This window comes from Cavia porcellus, unplaced genomic scaffold (assembly GCF_034190915.1).
Source record: "Cavia porcellus strain 051 isolate PalLab524CR breed Dunkin Hartley unplaced genomic scaffold, mCavPor4.1 scaffold_3, whole genome shotgun sequence".
Lineage (NCBI taxonomy): Eukaryota > Metazoa > Chordata > Mammalia > Rodentia > Caviidae > Cavia > Cavia porcellus.
Window position 1 is genome coordinate 20,022,605 of NW_026947486.1, and position 8,303 is coordinate 20,030,907.

At 45.9% G+C, this 8,303-nt stretch overlaps 1 pseudogene; it reads right to left on the minus strand.

Moving 5' to 3' along the window:
• Positions 1 to 352: 352 nt before the first annotated feature.
• On the minus strand, positions 353 to 2,567 carry LOC100717150 (histone RNA hairpin-binding protein-like; annotated as a pseudogene).
• Between the last annotated feature and the right edge of the window lie 5,736 nt (positions 2,568 to 8,303).

Below are 8,303 nucleotides of genomic sequence, written 5' to 3' on the forward strand. Positions count from 1 at the left end.
CAGGGTATATCTCTTCTTCCTTAGGATTCCTCACTCCACACCATTCCTGGATTCTAAGCTGGGTCTCTCAGAGAGCCTCCGTAGCTGCTGCTATCTGTCTGCCATGTTCATTGTGATGCTTGAGGGTGTCCGAGGATCTTTTGCAGCCTGCAGTAAGAACTCAAAGAAACTAGAGATGCGTTCAGCTCCAGGCTCTCAGCACTGAACTCCCAGTGAGTCTCAATTGTTTTATGTTCAGTCTTCCTCAGATTAAGGTCCACTTACAATTTAAAACATGCAGAACACACACTACAAAAAGGCCAGAATAATAACTCGTTATGAGATAAGTGAATTATTAAGAGACATCAGCTAGGTAAAAATGTACAGCGCATGCGCGGTGCCTGGCTGGCATTCCCAGGGCCCAAGCAACTGTTTCTGTCAGTGGCCTCCAGGTGGCAGTTAGCTCGTTGTTGAGAAGTCGCTGAGGGATTCAGTCAAACAAGTTTCCAAAACAAATTCGTGTTCCTCTTGGCAGTCCATGTGTCTAACTTTGGTGGGTGTGCCAGAGTACACATCAGTTATCCCATGAGCTCACCTGGGACTTGGAGCTGCTTTCTATGGATTCAATTTCCATTTCCCCTGGGTCCACAGGGTGTATTTTTTGCAAATTGCATCTTTCTTCAGTCAGAGGGTCCCAAAAATGCAGCACCATCTTCCAGAGCTTGATCTGCAGGTCCCAGACCACCAACTGTACTTCTTAAATTTGTTGGAGGTCTTGGGGAAGATGCCAGGTTGGTGTCTGAGGACTTCTTTAATATAGCAATCATAGGCGATGGCATTCTTCCTGGAGTTCTGCCTTCTGTGCTTCTATCTTCTCATGAGGACACTTTCATCAGTCTCCACATTGCCAGACACTGCACACATAGACCCCTTCGAATCAGAAATACCCAAAGAAGATTTTTCTCTCTTTCAAAGTCATTTATGTTGCTTGGCAAGCACATGGTCATGAGTTTGATTCCCAGTACCAAAAACAAAACAAAAAGCCATTTATGACGGGTTTTCTTTTATACCTTTCAATTTCTTCGTTACTTTTGGTCTTCATTTTATCTTCTTCAACTGTACTTGCCCAGTCTGAACATCTGGAATGTGGTTTATGGGATTCTGGAGTAGGAAAGCTCTCAAGCCTGCAGTGGACAGCCCGCTCCTCCTCCTCCAGCTTCCTGCACCTCCCTTGGGCTCTGTGCTTCTGCCAGAAGCTCCACCATCAGGCGGGGCGGTGGACTGCGAACAGGCAAGTGGGTGACTTTGGCTCACAGGCTTTTGTGGGTAGGAGCAAGCTCTGCAGCATTAGCATAATTATTAATAGCACCTCTTTTGAACTTCAGAAGTGTCTTACTTGGTAAATTAACAGATTGCACTATGATGCTTTAAGATACTTAAGGAGGTTACAGCGAAAACGGAATTTTGTTTTCTTTTGGTTTTTGAAATACAGTCTATCTGTGCAGTTCAGGCTGGCTTTGAACTCACTATGTAGCCCACGCTGACCTTTAACTCACACTGATCCTCCTGCCTCAGCCTCCCGAATGCTGGGATTACAGCCACGAGCTACCATGCTATGTAGGAACTCTGGCCTCTGTCCTTACTACCATCAGTTATTTTGTGTTACAACAGTCCAGACTTTTCTGCAACAAGCTTTCCCATAAGCTCCTTCCCTCCTCCAGCCCAGAAAGAGGAAGAGGGCCTGCCAATGGGGAATCTCAGGAAGGGAAAACAGAGAGTTCCCAGAGGAATGCCTGCAACTTGCCTTCCTGGAATGGTGCCTGTGTGCAGGGCACTGTGCTGACGACTCTGTCTGGTCTTGCTCAGGATGTGCTTGCTAATAACTCTGGAGGAGACTGCAGCATCGAAGTGGAAGGATGTTTGACCGGGACCATAGTACCTGCAGTCAGATTTGGTTTTAGACCTGGTTTTAGACCTGTACTGTGACACAGAGAACATGTTTCAGATGCTTGCCTTCTTAAATGCAAGGATTACAGAGGTGGGCGTGCTTGGTGGAACTTCTCTGTGCCAGGAAACGCATCCCAGGATGCTCAGGCTTCTGGCTGAAGAAAGCTCTGAGGCCCTGAAGGTACCTGGGGATGCCAGCGTGCATGGATATGAGAGACACAAAGTGTCATGGTTTATGTCAGTGGCCCCCAAGCCTCATGCCTTTTCATTATGCATTTGTGATTGGTTCATTGTCTAGCACTTGGATTGGGGTGTGAGTGCACCTGGCCTAGGGGTGGAGCCAAGATGTGATGTAATGGCAGGAAGAAGGTGTGTCTCTGTCTCTCTCTTGCCAGTTTCTGCCTTGCCCCATTTGCAGCTGCCATGAACTGCGGCCTCACCATGCCACCCTGCCTTGGAGCCAACTGAGTATGGACTGAAACCTCCAAAGACTATAAGAAATAAACCTTTCCTTTCCCAACTTTGGGCTTCAGGTATTTTGTCTGAGTGATGAGTAAAAAATAACTAAGACATGGAGCTTGAGCACATACTGGGACTTCCTCTTGCACTGCAGCTATCTCTGGGGAGCACAGGCCCTGCATGCCTGGACCAAAGGGTGGGAAGGAAAGGGAAGGCCCGGCTTTGCTTCCCATTGAACATTGCCCACTACAGCAGAGTGACAAAGTTAGTGTTCTTTGTTTTTTGGGGGACAGTGTCTTGCTATGCAGTTTGGGCTTCCTTGAACTCACTATGTAGCCTTATCAATCCAAGTGCTGGGATCATAGGCATGTGACATCACACCTGATACTCAAAGTCAGTGTTCAGCACAACCTGTGCCTGCCCATGGGACCATGGCTCCTGTTGAGTACAAGGACGGCAGTCGCACTAGTCTCTAAACTCTGTTTAGTCCCCCATACTTCTAGCTCAGTGATTTTAGGAGACCACCAAGTGGTAGAGAATTTTCAACAAGTGTTGCCTTCTTTGTATGAGCCTGTGCCAAATGGGAATCTTTCAAAATAATTTCCATCACTCTTATTATTTCTGTGTGGTATTTCTTTTTCTTTGAGACAGGGTCTCGCTGTGTAGTTCAGGCTGCCCATGAACTCAGTATGTAGCCCAGGCTGACCTCAAACACACAGCAATCCTCCTGCCTCAGCCTCCCGAGTGCTGGGATTACAGGTGTGCACCACCACACATGGCTGGGTGTTTGTGTGTGTGTGTGTGTGTGTGTGTGTGTGTGTGTGTGTGTGTGTTGTACAATTTCCAAGCAGTGGCCCTAACCAGATTGAGGTCAGCCATTTGGGGCTTTTGCAAACTCCATATCCAGAGACAACTGCAAAGAAAGGTGTGTGGGTTTAGTTACAGAGCTCTCTGGGAGCAGGAAGCAGTCAACAAACCTCTCCTCCTGGCTTTCTCAGATGCCCCCCTCCAGGGGTATTCTGTTTGGGGAATTCCCCCAGATTCTGAATATTGCTCCCAGACATATGTCTAAGTTCACTTTGGCATCTGGACAAGGGAGATGTTTCCTATTTGCCTGACTTTTGCCCCAGCTTCTTTCTCAGTTATGTTAAGCCCTTGGTTAGATTCTTTCCTCTTGCATTCCATATTTTAGCTGATGTTAGGGAACCAAGTGCAGTGCTTGCAAACACTTAGCTTTCATGTTTGAGCGTTCCAAAGGTTATGCTCTCCTAGCACAGAATGATCACCTTCTATTCAGTGTGTCCAACACTTGATAACTGTACTGGTAATCCCAAACATACTGAGCAGGCCACATGGGGCCTCACTGTGGTAATAAATGTTGTTTCTTCTCTGTCAAGCTAACTTGCATAAAACTGAGCGAAATTCTTCAAAACAGCCTTGAGGGGCTGCAGGTTCATGTAGAAAAAGACAAGAAACAGGACAAGCATTGGCCTAGTGCTTTGTGCATTTCTTTGCAGTTGAAGAGCATGCCCCAGCACTCTGATGTATGTGCAGTAATTACACTGCAGTGATTACACTGAGTGATTACGAGGAGGGTTGGCAACAAAACTGTCACCAAAACACAGGGTTTTCGGGGCTGGGGATTTAGCTCATCGGCATAAGCACCTGCCTTGCAAGCAGGCAGTCATGAGTTCGATTCCTGATACCGATAAAAAGGAAAAAGACAAAAAAAAAAAAAAAAAAAAAAACAACAAAAACACAGGGTTCTCTGGGGTCATGACCTTGTGCTTTGATTGCAAGAATGGACTGTTGGAGTGTGCGTATGTGAGGATGAGACAGGGTCTCACTCTGTAATTCAGGCTGGCCTATAACTCACATGACCTGTAAAATGAGACTCACTCAGAGACATCATATCTGCACCATTCTGATGGCCCAATCTTACGACGTGCTGTGACACCAGCCAGCAGGAAGGATACTCTCCTGAAACTGGGCAGGAAAGTTGGGGCAACCCTACAAATTTACACATCAGAGCTCCCAGGCCATCTATCTGAGCTTACTCTGAGGGTTAAGGGTGGAAGGACCCCAAAAAGAGGAACTGGGTGTAGCTCAGTGGCAAAGCACTTGCCTAGCATGCATGAGGCCCTTACTTTCATCTCTAGCAGTAAAAAACAAATAAAAAACACATACTAGGCTCCATACATCTTTCCTGAAGCAATTGTTACAAAAATTTAAGCTGTAATATCCAGGCATGATGGCACATGCCTGTTGTCTCAGCCCTTGGGAAGCTGAGGCAAAAGGATTGCCATGAATTCAAGACCAGGCTGAATTGCATAGTGAGCCCTTGTCTCAAAACAAACAAATAAACAAACAGAAAACAAAACAAAAAGCAAAAAGGAAGAAATTTATGCTGTAATATATTAGTGTGGTGGCTTTACAATACACTAGAAAAAAGGAGAAGCAGCAGAGGTGGGGCTCAACAGGACAGGTTCTTTGCAGAACAAGCCTGAGAGGGACCGCTCTGGCCAGCTGCTCTGGTCCCGGTCATGGGGTCTTCTGTAGGGTTCCGGGGAGGAAGAGTTCAGTAAGAAGGGGTTGTGGCTCCCTGCCAAGGTCAAGGCTGGAAAGAGCATGAGCCAGCAGGGCAAGGTTGCCCAGGGACGAGGCTTGGGGAAGCTCGGGGAGCAGAGGCTACTGTCATTAGCAGACTGAGTGTTCCGAGTCCCCAGACGCTGCTGTGCTGGAGGGGGCGTTTTAGAGGGGTCTCTGACAAGGATGGTGGCGGTCTGATTCCTTCAGAACACATCTACAAATTCTTCTATAATCCTTTGTGAGTCTGCTTTCCATTGATGGAACAAATACCTGAGATAATCAGTGATAAAGAGACTCACAGTTTTGGAGGTGAAGATCCCTCATAGGCTGGCCCTGCTGTTCTTGTCTGTGGTGGCATGCCATGTGGTGGTGTATGGCAAAAGGTTCCACTTCATGGCTGAAGGTGGGAGAGGAAGGCTGGCTGTCTCTGCAAGGGCACACTACCAGGAACCAGAAGATCTTCCATTGTGCCCTCATAAAGGTTTTCCACCTTGAGGCAGAGGCAGGAAGATCACGGTGAGTTTGAGACCACCCTGGGCTATGGGGGTGAATTCAAGGCTAGGCTAGTCTGAACTACATAGTTGAGACCTTGTCTCAAAAAAAAAACAAAAACAAAAACAAAAAACAAGAGCTGGGCATGGTGGCTCACATCTGTAATCCCAGCACTTGGAAGGCTGAGGCAGGAAGATTCTTGCGAGTTTGAGACCAACCTGGGCTACAAAGTGAGCTCAAGACAAGTGCAAACTGCATGGTGAGACCCTATCTCAAAAAAAAAAAAAAAAGACAAAAAAAGTTTCTCCACCTTTCAAACACATCAAGCAAGGCATCAAATGCTCCCTTTGTAAACTAAGGATTGAACCCAGAGTGTTCAAACTAAGCTGCATCCCTGCATCCTTAGTCCTTTTGATTTTGTTTTGAGACAGGATCTTGCTAAGTTGCTAAATTGCCCAGGCTGGGCTAGAATTTTTTATCCTCCAGCCTCAGCCTCCCTGAGTGCTAGGGTGATAGGGATGCATTCCATGATGTAGGCTTTTGTGCGCAGGGTTTCAAGAAGCTTCTGGTCACAGACTACAGTATCCTCCATTCACAGCATGAGTCTTCATGGCCTTACCCATGAGAGCCAGTGAGACACAGTGAGGCAGTTCTAATAGGCAGTATTTAGCAAGGGTTGTGTGTAACTTCCAAGACTAGCTGATAAAAGACAATGTTTCTGCTTGCTTCTCTACCATCTCTGATCACCAGCCCAGGGGACACTAGATGCCATGTTGTGAGGGCATCAAGGGTCCCTGCATTGGCTCAGGTGGTGAGGAGCTGGGTAAGTGGGAAGCAGATCCTCCCAGCCTCAGGAGAGGTGGCCCTGATGAATCTGGCTATATGGGCACACAGGCAAAGCCCTCCAGCTTTGAACAGTGTGTAGGCATTTTCGCTGACTGCTTTAGGAATAATGTGTGACAAAGAAATAAATAATTAGGACAGTTACTAGAGCTTAAACTTGTTTGATAAATCTTTATAAACTCCGGCTGGGGTTTTAGCTCAGCGGCACCTGTACCTGCCTGGCAAGTGCAAGGTCATGAGTTTGAGCCCCAGTACACCTCCCAAAAAAATCTTTATAAACTTAAATCTCCAGACCATGAGTGGGAAAAAAAAAAAAAACAAGTAGGGGACATATCTGGCTGTCTGCCGGGAGAGATATGTGTGTTTATGCTTGGGAACAGCCACCATTTGCACAGATCTTAGTTACTTTTCTCATTGCTGAGATAAAATATTCAATGCCCAAAATTAAAGGGAGAAAGGTTTATTTAGGTCAAAATGTGTAAATGTTTTAGTCCATATTTTGCTGGCTCCAAAGCAGGGTGGTGTGGCCAAGGGGCGTTGTATAGGATAAACAGTTCATGGCAGGCAGAAAGCAGCAAAATAAATAAGGGCAATGACCACAGCTCCTTCTATCCTTTACATTTCATCCAGGATACTTAGGGCAGCTAACACTCACACCCTTGATCCTAGTGCCCTTGATCCTAACATTGCACCATGAATCAATTCTGGCATCACACACTACATGCAGCCACCTCTGACAAGCCCCACCTATGACCACATGAGGCTTTGGGGGGACATCTAGACACTAGTAGCAAGCCTCATACACTCTTTTTTCTTATGCATACCTATGATAAAGTTGAATTTATAAATTATGAATTTTCCACTTAATATTTTCAGACTGTGGTTTCACTTTAAAAGCGAATCACTTTAAAAGTTCCCCAAAGAGCTACGGAATAATTCTTATTAGGCATAGGATATATTTTTAGAATGCAAAAGTGAGCACATGCCTGTCATACCAGCTACTAGGAAGGCTAAGGCAGGAGGATCACAAATTCAAAGCCAGCCTGGAAAACATCAAGAACTTGTCTTTTTTTGTTTGTTTGTTTTGTTTTTTGTCTTTTTTGTTTTTATCGGTACCAGGGATCAAACTCACGACTGCCTGCTTGCAAGGCAGGCGCTTATGCCGCTGAGCTAAATCCCCAGCCCCAAGAACTTGTCTTTTTAAAAAAATGGCTGGGGAGTCAGTTGTTGTGATGCACATCTGTAATCCCAACACTCTGGAAGGCTGAGGAAGGAAGATTGCTAGTTTGATCCTAGCCTGGAAATTTAACTATTTAGTGCGACCCTGTGTCTATTACAAAAGGGGGTTAAAAGGTGTAGCTTAGTGGTAGAGTGCTTATCAAGCATGCATGAGGCCCTGGATTCAGTTCCTAGGATTGCAAACAGTATCTGTATTAGCATTTTAAAATTACAATTTAAAAACTATAATTAAACTAGTAAACAAATGCATACTTGTTATTCTTCCAGCTAATCTGGCTGTTTATGTGTACACAGGCTGCTTCTCATTAACACACCTAAAGACTATACTGCCAGGCCCTGGGGACCCAGTGGTGACTAAAATAGAAGCCTGTTCCGGGGGAGCTGGCGGCAGTAAAAGCACTAAAGTGATGCATGGAGGAGCTTTGAAAATGAGTGGCATGAAACGTGGTGTGGTAACACATGCCTGTAATCTCAGCACTCTGAGAGCCTGAGGCAAGAGGATCACAGTTTCAACTCCAGCCTGGGCAATTTAGTGATTTAATGAGACTCTGTCTCAAAATAAAAAATAAAAAGAGCTGGAGATGCTGGGGTGTGCTGGCACATGCCTGAAATCTCAGCATTTGGGAGGTTGAAGCAGGAGGATCTCTGCAAATCAAGACTAGCCTGGGCTACAAAGTAAGCTCAAGGCCAGCCCGACCTGCATAGTGACACACACACACACACACACACACACACACACACACACACAAAGAGCT